The following is a 14,197-nucleotide window of genomic DNA, read 5'->3' as shown; positions in this document are numbered from 1 at the left end:
GATGTGGTCCAGAATCAGGGAAAGGTCCAGAATAGGGGCGCTCTGTAGCCACAAGGTTACCGAGTCTGCCTTGACAAGCGAGTGATCGTGAGTTCGAATTTTAATAGATTCAGGCCATTCGATGCTAAGTGACTAGAATGGGATTATTCTCAGACCCCTCCAAATTTTTCCTTCCTGCATTTACCAACAATTAAGCCTCTTACCAGGGCAAGTAATAAAAATAGAACTTGCTTGAGGTGTGAATAAAGCCTCTTGTCCAAAGACAAATTCTGACTAGTCTCCCCATTTGCTGACTTGAGAGCATCGATTGGTTGAAAAGTAGCAAAAAGTATAAAGGGAAAAAGGGGCGAAACAAAAAAACCGACACTTTAGCACTCCCCATTTGCTGACTTGAAAGCATCGATTGGTTGAAAAGTAGTAAAAAGTATAAAGGGAAAAAGGGGTGAAACGAAAAAACCGACATTTTAGCAAGGATAATAAGCAGTTCGCACACTCTATAGTCACGGGGGGCTCCGTAGCCGCAAGGTTACCGAGTCTGCTTTGACAAGCGAGTGGTCGTGGGTTCGAATCTTAGTAGAATCAAGCCATTGACTTCAGTATGGGTTTATTCTCAGGCCCCTCATTTACCCTTCCTTCATGCTGAATTCTATATATTTACCTACTGAAGCCTCTTGACAGTGCAAAAGTCCCTCGTATAGTTAAGTGTACTGGTCAGAGGAACGAAGGAGTCCTCGCCAGGGACGGCTATAATATAAGATAGTGCTTTGATAGTGGGATAGATCATGCTTTGAAGAAAGGGTAAACCCCAATACACACAAGCACGCATAAAATTTAATAAGCATATCGCTCGCTCAATAGCGATTATAGCAAAAAGAAGTGCAGTGCAGGTCATACAGCAAACACCCGGGTGATATTGCAATAGATCAACTATACTGGTCGAAGTGGAAAAACAGATGGAAAAAATAGTCACGATACTGCAAAAAGAACGAAGTGCGGAACACAACAATTGGACGATATCACAATATTAGATCAAAATACTGGTCGTTGTGATAGTGCCCACACAAAAAAAGTCCACAATCTGGTTCAGGTCCAGAATATAGTTCATTTAATCAAAAATGTGACCCAAAATATCCAAAATCTGAACCAAATCTGATGAAAAAGTGGTCAAAAATCTGATACAGGTCCAGAATGTTGTCCAGAGTAGGTCAAGAATCTGGGTTAAAAATCTAACTCTAACTGTGGCCAAAAATATGATTCAAAATGGTCCAAAATGTAGACCAAAATTTCCAAAACCTTGTCTATATTTAGCCCAAAATCTGATTTCTGAGTTCAACATCTGATTCAGGTCCAAAATATGGCCGAAATCTAATAAAAATGTAGTTCTAAATCTGGTTCAGGAACTAATTCAAAACTATTCCTAAATTTGCTACAAAATCTGGAACAAAAATTGTGGTTCGGAATCGGACAAGATCCATCTAATCCAGTTCCAAAATCCGGTCCTAAATTTGATCAAAAATCTAACATAAATCTTGAAAACTTGTCAAAAAAAACTGGGGCCCAAAAACCTGACCAAATCTGGTTTATATGCTGGTTCAGCTCCAGAATCTGATCCAAAATTTGATCCAAGATCTAGTCCGAAATCTGAAAAAAATGTGATCGAAGATGGGGTCTAGAATTTTGTTCAGGTCTAAAATCTGGTGGTGTGGTCCAGAATCTAGTCCAGGTCTAAAATTTGGTCCCACTTCTGATCCAAAATCTGATTGAAAATATGGTTCGAAATATCCAAATCCTGGTCTAAAATCTGGCCCAGAATCTGGTGGAGATTCAAAATCTGATTCAGGTCCAAAATATGGCCAAAATCTAATAAAAATGTCGTCCAAAATCTGGTCCAGAATCTAGTTCAAAACTATTCCTAAATTTGTTACAAATTCTGGAACAAAATTTGATTGAAAATGTAGCTGGCGATCTAATCCAGGTCCAAAATCTGGTTCAAACCCTGATCCGTAATATGGTTGGTGGATTAAAATTCGATCAAAAATGCGGCCCAATATCTGATTTATATTCCAGTCTCAAAATCTGGATCCAAAATTTGATTCAAAATCTGGTCTAAAATCTGATAAAAAATGTAGACCAGAATCGTAGTAAGGTCCATAATCTGGTTCAAGTCCAGAATCTGGTCCAAAATTTGTAAAATGTGGTCCAAAATATTATCTAAAATATTGTCAAATCCGCTAAAAATGCGACCAAAAGCCTGATCTAGAATCTGATGCAGTTTCAAGATTGCTTCAGGTCTTTCAAAATATGGTCCAGAATCGGGACAAGGTTAACAACCTGGTTCAGGTCCAGAATCTGGTCCGAAAATCCAGAATCTTACCCAAAATCTTCTCTAAAACTGATAAAAATGTGGTCCAAAGTCTGGTCTAGAGTCTGTTGCAGGTGCAGAATGTGGTTCAGACCCGCTCTAGAATCTGGATCCAAAATCTAATATAAAATTTGATCCAAAATCTGTTTAATAATCTGATCAAAAATGTGGTTCAAAATTTGGTCCAGAACCTAACCTAATTCTGTTCCAATATCTGGAATAAAAGTTGATTTAAAATATTGTCAAAAAACTGAGGCGCAACAAATTTGATCAAAAATGTGGTCCAAAATCTGTTCCGAAATCTGATAAAAATATGTACCAAAATGTGGTCCAGGTATAGAATTTGGTCCAAGCCCAAAATCTGGTCTTAGTGCAGAATGTGATCCAAAATCTGATCAAAAATGTGGTTTATTCCAAAATTTGTTACAAAATCTGATAAAAAATGTGGTCCAGAATTTAGTGGCAAGTTCAGAATCTGGTCGGTGGTCTAAAATCAAAAATAATAACCTTGGAAGGAACACTGATTTGAAGAAATGAGGGAGTGCTAAATTGGGTCTTCGCTAAGGGTGCCACAACGACTCGCTACGGCTCTGATAATCATGCCACCAAAATTTGGCCGGTGATTGTTGACATAATTAATATCGGAATAACTTTCATATTTTGGACTTCATTGGTTATAGCAGTATGGAAAATTTTCGTTTTTGTGAACTTCCCGCAAGTCAGGGCAGATTACCTGCTGAAACTGCTGCTACGGGCGGTGATTTTCAGCGAGATAATTGCTTTCCCTAGTAGTATTTGCATAGAACATTTTCACTACCTTGGGTGGAAGCAAATTCACAGAACATTTGAGCTGATAAAACGAACTACACGTGCAGGAAATATCAGTGAGTTCATTTTGTAATTTTATTATTCATCACGATTATTATAAGCAATTATTTTGCCATTTTTAGCATTAATCTACACTAAAAAATAATTGGTAGTTGATGTAATTTATCTATTTTTAGAGAGCGAAATAAGGCGCTGTAATCTTGGCCTGTTTCGGCCTGTTCCCGAGAGTCCGGAGTACTAAATCGTTTATTAGCTAAATAGAGTCTACGAATATAAAATTTAATCAATTTAATAATTGATCAGAAGCGGCGGGTACGGGACGTCCCAGTTTCTACTTATCTTGATGATTCAGAAATTTATTTATGTATGAATAGCTTGTTCGTTCAAGATTCATTTCTCAGAATCGTCTTTACGCCAATACTTCACAGTTGGTCTGGCCTGAAACTATTGTGGCTATACTGAAAATAATTGGAAATATTTCTATTCCATGATCCAGCTCAAATTGGAGCTCAAATATTTATTTTGATTGAAGTTTTTGAACGACTTGAGTTCCAACACCACAGAACTTATAACATCATTTGCTTTTGGCCTCTTGAAGATACTAAGTACACGATAGATGTGCAAAACTTTATGGAAAATATCATTCAGACATTGATAACGACGACGTCTCTGTAAAATGTCAATGTTGGTCATTCCACACGAACGAACTTGCTATGACCACTTGGTTTCGCATATTCAACGAAGTTGGAGATAACCTTGATTTTGAGACGAGAACCGCTTTTTCGAATAGAATAAGATCAAACTAAACTTTAAAGAAACTGGATATCAAACTTTTCTGGCCGGTGGTGTAATTAAATAACACACACGACAAGAAATTGAGAAATGTAGATTTAAGCCCCACCTGTCCAGGGAATTATTTTCCGCAGCTTGCATACAGATTTGCATACAATTCATCCAAGTTTCGTTCTTCACAAAAATACATTTACTTCTTCCGTGAGAAAGCAAAAAATAACTTGACCAGTACAGTCGACAAAAACTAAACTTAAATTAAATTTACAGAAAAAAAACAAGTGATTAGTACCGTTTCTCCGTCACATGGAGGCAACGTAAAGAGCAGAGGAATTGACCTATATTTTAGAAGATCTGCTTACGGCAGCAACATTTGCCCGTGGCTGTACGTTTATTAAATCTCAAGTGTTAGACAGCGAGATAGAAGGAAGTGCGTTATTGTTGGCCGAACTTTGAATAAAAAAACCTGTTTGTTCGACCTAAAGAAGAGAAGCTGTGATTTGTTTAGCTATATTAACAAATTCAATCCTTCCATTCCTTTTCCACTCGATCCAATCGTATCATGTCTTATATACACTCTCCTGTCAGCTCCATTATGCTAATGCTATTCGTACTCGTTACCTTCATTCTCTTTAATGGGCTCTGATAGTCCACGGACTTATTTACATGCATCTCTGTTATTATAGCCTCGATGGCACCACTAACCCAGGCTTATAGACACGGTCGAGGGCCATAGCATTGAATGCTCTTTGAGTCTATTAATTTATTCAACACACCAAAGGAAATGCGGTGGAAGAAAGTATGAAGTATGCTATGTGTAAAGAAAAGTACACAACACACCCTGCCAATGAACACGGGTGAATATCGGGCGGTGATGGCAGAGGTCTCGGCGCGGCGGCACGCTGCAATGGCCGTGTGGCCGGTATACTTTTTCTTCGATAGTGGTCTGGTCTGCTTTATGTGGTCATCTATTTCCTGGTTTTACCTTTTGGCCCGAAACCGAATGAGCCCAACGACGTGGTTTCAAACGACGTCAATTCGCCACAATTCGCGAATGATTAATCATAATCTGCAGGATATTGCGCTTGTCCAGACGCTTTAAACTTCAATCGTTTTATTAGTTTGTATTTATTGTTAAATCGATTTCGAATCATCGGACGATGATTTATGGTGAGCATTGCCGTTTAAATTATGATCGAATCCATGAGAGTTATTGTACAATTCCGTGAGGGACAGCTACCGGTAGAGTGGTGATGTTGTGTTAAATTCATTGCATGTCAATATGTATCCAGGGAACTCACATTATAAAAATATTATTTCTCGATCGCGTAGTTTATTTTATAGATTTTACTAGATTGGTTTTCCTTGCCGGATGTTCCAAATTCTTCAAACACTTTTATGAGGTTTCGTAAAGACTCCTTGTAGTTAGATTTAAATCGATCTATCGCATTGATCAAGGCTATTGTGCTAAAGGTTGTCCCGTAATTGTCCTGTGCTGTAATAATCGGCTGGGAAGTCTGTCGATTAAGAAGGTTAAAGTCTTAAAAAGACATTCACATTCATCACTTCACTTATATCACAGACAAACAGACGTAACACTCGTTTTCCATTCTTCGTACCGATTAAACCGTTATTTCAAATTTGGGCTTAGTTGGGAATGTGTCCGTTTTGGTCAAAGTGGCGCTTTTTGACGAAAGAAGGGGAATTCCCCACAAAAAATACTTGCTACTTCGAGGGATACTCCTGTTACTACTTAATATTTGGGAATGTCTATCCATAGATGGTGCTGGTGTTCAGGCTAAATGGGAGGTACGATATTTTTTGTTGATTTTTCTTCCAAGAGTTATGTCTGTTTGTCTGTGCTTATATGTTGGATATTTTGTTGTACTGAATGCCATTCAATGTATTTGAAAAATATCAAGAAAAAAATTTGTTATAATTTCTGATATTTTATTAATTAAGTTTGATCCAGTTTGTAACGAATCGCGAAGAGAATTTAAATTAAAAATTATTGCTGATTTCAAGGAAAATTGTGCCAACCAAAGTGCGAAATCGCTCATAAAAGTGCGAACCTGCATTAAATCGTTTCGGTATCTTCGGCGCACTTTTTCATTACATTCCAAGCAATAAATGCGCCGAAGAGACCGAAAGGATTTGAGCTAAATTAGCACTTGTATGAGCGATTGCGCACTTATTGATTGGACAATCTTCCTTGCAATCAGCAATAATTCAATTCTCTATATGCCGTAGTGCCAGGTTGAATCCAAAAAACTGCTATTGGGAATGGATTGATTCTATTACATAATACTTTGTATTTATAGAACTAGGTGTGAAAAGAACTCAGTCCGCTTGCTGGTCAAATAATATTAGTATTCGTTTAATACATACGAAAATGTTCGAAAAGATTTCGACCAAGCATTGTCGAGATAAAATTTGGAATGCAAACAATACAAACATAGGTGCTTCGAAAGGTTCTGAACTTTGTTTTGGCTTTTTAACGTTTCACTGGAATCCGGAATCTCCCCAAAACTATGGCTTTGTGCCTATCTTTAAATCGGGCCGAAATCTGACGTATGTAATTATCGTGGTACTGCCGTAATCTCTTGCATTCCAAAAATTTTCGAGGCAATTATCACTGAAAAATTATTCCTTCAAATTAGAAACAGAATTACAGAAATGCAGCACGACTTCTTCAAAGGACGCTCGACTACGACATATTTACTGGAAATCATAGACTAGTAATTTAATGCATTGCATAATGGAAACCATGATAGAAGCACTTTATACGAACTTAAGCAAGGCATTTGATCGCACTGACTGCTATTTTTTAAATGGCAAAACATTGGAATTGAGCCAGGGCTCTTGAAATGGCTTGAATCGCATTCAATTAATCTCTGACAAATAATTATATTTAACGGAAAGAACTCGAATTCAATCAAAGCTACTTCTGGTGTCTTTCAAGGCTTTGGGGCCATTTCGTTTTATTTTGTACGTAAACGACATTTGCTCCTTTCTGCAGGAACTTAAAGCGCTAATATATGACGACGACATGAAATTCTTCCTAAAAATAAGAAATGACGAAGAACTCAATGTGTTTCTACATTCGGTGCGAAAAAAGGTCGATTAGAACTTAATGCAAAAAATGTAATTTAATATCATTTAGCAATAAAAGAATCCCTCTAGAATCTCAACCTAATCAGTAATCGCAGTACAAAAAAGTGATGAAGTAGATAGAGAGATTTTTAAAATTTTTAATCTTTGAGTAGTTGCGCCATTTTTCTTTAAGGGGGAGGTGCGACATCTCATCGCGGAGGATACTCATTTAAATCTTGTCTTGTGGATTAACTCTATAAAACACCCAACTACATAAAAGATCCATTTCCGTCGTAAATCCTTATTCTTGTTTTCTGTTTACGGATACATTCAAAAATATGTCGTATGTAGTTACAATATGTGGACGTTAGACCGACAGTGCAAAGAAAAACCAAATCGCGACAAAAATAATCTGTCTGTTAAGGAAAACAGATGTGCAACAAAAATAACTTAAGACATGTTACTTTAACTAAACAAAGACAATTGACTAAGGACAGACAGTATTGTACGTATAAAATTAAAAATTAACAAAATTTGTAACAAATCTAACACCCAATGTATCGTAAAAATCCTTGATAAAGACTACAAAATATAGTCAAAACATTGGAGAAAGTACAAAATCTGTTCTGATTTAATAAGACTGACAGCCGATAAAAATAAAATAGTGAATTTCACAGTCGACAAAACATACCTAACCTATGTCGGAATAGTTTACGAAACAAAAAACTGAATCAAAACGAATTTAGAAAAACCGAATCGAAGTCAAAATAATAGAATATTAGTCAAGCCAGTCTAACAAAGTTTGAAATAACTGAAAATATGAACAACAAAAACATTATTCTGTTGATACACATCCGAGAATCGATAACTTGATATATTTTTATAATTTGGTATTATATATGTATGGTATCCAAATTTAAAGAAATAGCTGGGAGACGTGCTTTCGACGACCTTAAAGAAATGCAATTTCGACCCGACCAGAGGTTTCCGAAATATGAATTTAAAGAATTGCCAATTGATTCTAGTTTTGCACAGAATCATTCCAAAAAATACTGTACTGTACGTTTACGAATCCTAGGCATTTGGCATTTGAATGCATCCATAAATAGAAAACAAGAATAAGGATTTACGATGGAATTGGATCTTTTGTGTAATTAGAAATTTTATAGATGTTATCTACAAGATAAGATTTAAATGATTATCCTACCCCAAGAGATGTCGCACCTCCCCCTTAAGGAAAAATGGCGCAACTACTCAAATATGAAGAATTATAAAAATCTTCATCGTTATATCCAAAGATTGTGTTTAATAGTGGGATTTGATATGTTTATTTCTATGTATGATTTGCTTTGTATAACATCAAACTACTTGGTATCCCACATTAATAATTGTTACAGAGATTGTTTGATTTGTCTTTACTGTTCGTGTTGATTTGTAATGCTCTAATCTATTGTGAATGTATTCACCCCAAGTAGCAATTTGGGTTTTATTACACTCTTATGTTGACATTTAAGACCAAAATTGGTCTTGAAGACCACCATAAGACTACAATAAAACTCACATTGTTGCTTGGGACGAGTTATCTGCGCTTTTTAATGAAGTTTATTAGTACACAGCTCCGTTTTTTTTTCATTATTCAACATGTTTTGTCTTCTTGCCTGTGCTTGGTCAATTTTTATCTCAGTTTTATTACATTTTTATTAGTTTGATAATCATGTACCGTTTCTTTGCAAAGAAGCAGGGTGACAAGTAGGCAGATATGATTTTGCAGCTGTGAAAGTAAGTTTCTTAAGTATACCAAATTTATACTTAAGTATAAATGTAGGTAGGTAGGTGTCTATTAAAAATTAAAACAAAATAAGGAACTTTCGTGTAAAGGTAATTGGTAATAAACAATCAGTTGATTCACCGATTTAGCTACTTTGAATCTAATTTCTAATCCTTAAATAACATGTCCGTTTTTTTGTAAATCAGAACTAATTTTATGTCAATAAAGAAGAAGTTATTTGAGTACCAATTTGAAATTTTGAATCTATTATGACATGGCTCCACAATAAAACTAATCAATGCGTCAGAAATGGCTAATTTATGACAAAAATAACGCCCCATGTCATTGACACCGCGTAACAATTTTAGCAAGTTCCTCGCCGAATTTCAACGCCATCACCGTGACCTCATCGTGTCGGTCCACTTCACCCATCGGCCGATGGCTTGTTTACTTTTTCCGTACATTACTTTTGCGTTATCACGGCTGCTCAAAACTTTCCTAGTGCGATAATAAGCCCCTAGTAGTGTGATTCTTTGTTCCGTTGTACATTGTTCATACATATATGCTGTACTGACCTGCGTCGAATTTATAGATCCGAGTCAATAACCTCTCGCGGTGGACTGCGTCGGCGATCGATGCCGTATACTACCTACGATGAGCACAGCCTGGAAGCACTTGAACGAATCTTTGCACAAAACTTGCGGCTACTCGGAGCTGAGCGTATCGTCCGCAAGTGCTACACACTGCAACCACTGCAATTTCACCCGGCGTAGATCGGGATTATTGGCTCGATTTTCTTATACCACTTAGAAAAACTACAACAGCCCCAACCCCACAAACTGCGCCTTTTCTTTTCGTTTCAACTTGTTTATAACTTCAAACTGTAGCTGTGGTTGTTGGCTTGCGGTGAGATAACAGCTATCAGAAAGAAAACTATTTTTGCGAATGCGGTTGAGTTGTAGCACGATAACAATAAAAAAAAGCGGTTTTGCCCCGGAGCAACCAAGCAAATCGACGCCCACCAGTTGCTTTATGATTTATTCTGCACTTGATTTGAACTAGCCAGCCAGACACGCGCTTCTCTTGATACCAGTTCGTTCGTTCGGACTGCAGATATAACCACCGGATGCCAATACCGAGTGGCCAGCGGGCTTAACGACGTCCGCGATTTTTTCCGACAGCTGGACTGTTTGCTTACTTCCCAATTATGTCACAGCGAATCAAACTGCAAGATTCTATCCCAACGATAAAGTAACTTAAAAGCGGATATTGAAGGTTTGAAAGAGCACCTCGAAAAACGCGTGCGTCTGGCTCGAGAGTCAGCGCAATACTTACCGAGGGGTTCGAAGTTGGTCCGTCGTCGAGCCCGTAATCCACAATCAACAAATAAACTTCAATGTAAACAGTCGCATAGACAGACAGAAGAACCAAGTGAGAGCAATCGTCGAGTGGTTCTCCGATATACTCTTCGACGGCCAGAGAGTTCAGCTGGATAACACGCGGCTTTACACACGGCTTAAACCTAGTGCTCTTGCTCGAATGGATTTGATTATGCTACCTACCTGGAAATCGATCAAGAGCGACGCGATGTCACGTCACAGGCGTAAATGTAGCATGGTGGTGCCCAAATATGTTGCGTGAGAAGTAAAACCGTCCAAACAGTATGTTTCTTCTACTAACTGGTTGCATCAACTGATGCTGCTTTAGCTGTTGCGATGAAGATTACCGGACATAATGCTCATTTGATTTTACCTAGACAGCAGCATTTCACCAGCTGATTCTAATGTATTTTTTGTCGTAGAAAAAAATATTTAAAAAATATTACTGCTGTCCAAAAATTTGAATACAAAACCTTCAAGACAAAATGTATTTATAGTTTGTGATTATCCAAAACTGACACTAGCAAAACACTAAACTTGTAAAGTTGTTGTAGAGTAAACTTGCAAAGTGTTTGTAAAGTAAGTACATGTAAGTAGGTACTACCTACATAAAAAGAATGGCAAAAAATAGAGGATGGAAGTGATCATTATTTGAGCTCGTTGAGCAGTAATTGCTTCGATTTATGTTAATTATTAGTAGTAATACAATGAAATACTGGCATCTATATTATGCTTAATCTAATTTGCAGAGTGTCTGAGAAACTGTCTTATGGGAAGGTCATTCCAAATAATCTAAAAATGCATTTATCACGAAAAATGGTTACGCTTTGAGCGCAAAACACTCAGCGATTTCCAAATGGTTTTTCATTATTTTTTCACAAATCGATCAAAAATCATCAGTTTTGGTGCAGCTGTAAACAAAAGGGTGTTTGATAAAGAATAAATTAGTTTTGAAAATTGCGTTAAAATCTGCTTTGTAATCATTTTCTTCACTAATTCTCAACTTCCTTAGCACGGTAGACATACTGACTACTGTCATGCCTTGACAGTTGCAGATCAGGAAGCAGGACTAAACATGTTCCCACGGAACGGAACAACATGGAGTAGCTGAAAAGAAGATTGCGTTTCCATCGCAGTCAATGCAGCTACAGATGAATGTGCGATTGACAAAGTGTAAATTAATTATCCTTGGTTTTTAGCAGTGTTGGGCACCACTAATTCGCTAACCGATACAATTTGCTCGATAATCGTAGAAATTTCCCTAATCACTAATCGCAAACTACAAATTAACAGTCACTGTTTATTTTTGAACATATCGCAACAACTTGCATTGTAATCTACTACTGTACAAATTATTACTAATTTGTATATATTACACGATTTTTCTTAATTTAACTAAGATAAAAACCTATTTTAACACCCAGCTATACCAGCATTTTAAATATACCTATTTATACCAAAACCAGTCAAAATGACTGGTGGATAAGAAACGGTTGGTGAACGAATGAATAATGTGCAACACAGACCCTATAGTGGTCCTTAGCCTCTTATCCAGTAACTTCTATCTCCACCTCCTCGTGGTAGGGTAACCAACCTGTTTTGGACCTCATTTGCAGCTGTACATAATTTGAACACTTTCATTTGATTTTGCTGTAAGTGTTCAAATTATGTACAGCTACAGATGGGGTCCAAAATAGGTTGATTACCCTACCAGCCGGAATACGAGCAATCTTAGGGGAAGTGTGATAACCAACCCTGGTGGTAACTAAGGTCGTATACCGACAGGCAAGGAAGCACTGTCTTGTCTCGGCACTATACGATGGCAGCCCCATCATAAGACTCGGCAGCATAGCCCTATGAAGGCAAGCTTTTTATATCTAAAATATTACGAAAAATCAAGAAAATTCGACTCGAAACATTTAGCATGGACAGGTGATGAAACAAGGATTTGGAATGGATGCTTCCTACCTGGCACTGTAAATCACTAAATTTCGTGGATGGCGACAGGATGTATGTTCAGTTAGAACCGCAAAAGTTCAACATTGTGGCACTACAGGAGATCTATCGCAAAGGCGGGTTTGGGGGATCCATGGCGGCAAGGCCCAATTTTGCCAGAACGGTGGAGTAACCAACGAGCTGGGAACGGGCTTCGTAGTGATGGGCAGAATGCAGCATCGGGAGATGATATGTGTGTTGAGGATAACAGGCCGCTTCTTCAACTACACCATCATAAACGTGCACTGGCCACACGAATGTAGACCCGACGACGAAAAAAGTGTTCTATGTCCAGCTGGAAGGAATATACGATAGCTGCTCGAGTGCTCGCCACGGGATATCATCGTCATTGGGGACATCAACGATCAGATCAACAGGGAAGCAATGTATAGTGATAACGGCCAGCAATGCATCAACTTTGCAGTTTCCTGAGACCTGGGGATCAGAAACACATTCTTTCCCCACATAGATCTACAAAACCACCAGGAGATCACCTGACCAACTAACATTGAACCTAATCGACCATATTCTTATCGAAGGTCGGGTTTTATCGAACATCACCAACGTACGCTCCCTACGGGGTACGGATATCGACTCAGATCATTACCTAGTAGCAGTACACGTGCGCCCAAAATTATCGACGGCATATACCTCACGACAAAGCCACCCTCGGTTAAACAATCGATAATTAGACAACCCGGAATGTGATGAGAACTACGCGCATACGATGCGCCTTCCTCCATGGCCAGGTGCTTCGTCCCTCGACGATAAATGTAGCAGGATACGTTCCGCCGTTAGTGAGGCCGCAAACGCATAAGAGCTAGAACCACTATTTCAGGCTAGTGAGATGCGCAAGTTCTATGATAAGGATGAACCCATCTCGTAAAGGATACGCGCCGAGGCCTGATATGTGTACGAACGAGCAGGGAAACCTGACCACAAACCAGCGCATGGTGGTTGGTGAGAGGAAGCAGTTCTTTGATATTGATCTTAATTGCTGATGTAGCAGAAGGAAATGGAGCAAAAGTCAACGTATGTGAGCCTAAGGGCGTTTCGACTTCCGATCTCAAAGAGATCCGGCGAGAAATCGGTCAGCTGAAGAATAGGACCGCCGAAAATGGCTGACTCTCGACAAAACTCTATAAAAATGGCCAAGAACCATTAGGAACGGCATTTCACTGAATAATTTCATGCTTCGGACTCACTGTTCTCCCGAAACGCTACATTTCTTCATAGAATCTTGCACCAGTCATTTTGACTGGTGCTGGTATAAATAGCAAAAACAAAAATTATATTTGTTACTAATATATATAAAATAACATTAAGTTCATAAAATGTATTCTCTACTTATAGCTACAAAAGTCATAACATCATTTCTAAAATCAAATGTTAGATGTTGTAAAAACTTCAAATTGAAATTGCACGACCAGTCAAAATGACTGGTCTGGTACATCTAGGGTTAATGGATAAAATGCTCTACAGTTGATTAATTTTAAAATAAACAGCGGCACTTCATTTGGAATTATGGACCAGCAACAATTCGGCTAGTCTGAGTATAAATTATAAAGTATAACTAGCGTTTCTCGATTGGTCGGTTAGCGAATTAGCGGTACCCAACACTGGTTTTTAGCAATATAAAATTAAAAAGTGACGACCGTCGGAACGTTAGAAACTATCGTGGCATCACTAGTTTTCCGCGGTCAAACTATTTGAAATAATAGTGAGCAATTTTATTCTCGCTAGAATAAAATGCTATAACTCCACCGACCAACATTGATTTATGTCTAATGAATCCGTAAGCACGAACCTTCTAGATTTCATATCTACTTGAGAACACATCTACATGGAACAAAAAGCACAAATCAATGTGATCTACACGGATTTAAAGGCTGCGTTCGATAGTATAAGCCATAAAATACTGCTGCTTAAAATTTCGCTACTTGGCGCACCATGGAATTTTACTAAATGGCTCAGTTCCTACCT

The 14,197-nt window shown here is 38.0% G+C and overlaps 2 protein-coding genes across 2 annotated transcripts in view; one reads left to right on the top strand and one right to left on the bottom strand.

Moving 5' to 3' along the window:
- LOC128744280 (alpha-N-acetylgalactosaminidase) overlaps nt 1–10,172 on the bottom strand; it is a 107,993-nt gene extending 97,821 nt beyond the window's left edge. The window contains exon 1 of the mRNA XM_053841137.1: nt 9,416–10,172. The gene's annotated coding sequence lies outside the window, so the exon portion shown is untranslated. The remainder of the gene's footprint in view (nt 1–9,415) is intronic.
- The window catches only part of LOC128744281 (6-phosphofructo-2-kinase/fructose-2,6-bisphosphatase 1-like), a 173,852-nt gene that overhangs the window by 120,105 nt on the left and 39,550 nt on the right, over nt 1–14,197 (top strand). The window lies entirely within an intron of this gene.

The sequence above is a fragment of the Sabethes cyaneus genome, chromosome 3 (genome assembly GCF_943734655.1).
Source record: "Sabethes cyaneus chromosome 3, idSabCyanKW18_F2, whole genome shotgun sequence".
Lineage (NCBI taxonomy): Eukaryota > Metazoa > Arthropoda > Insecta > Diptera > Culicidae > Sabethes > Sabethes cyaneus.
This window is presented reverse-complemented; position numbering and strand designations above follow the sequence as displayed.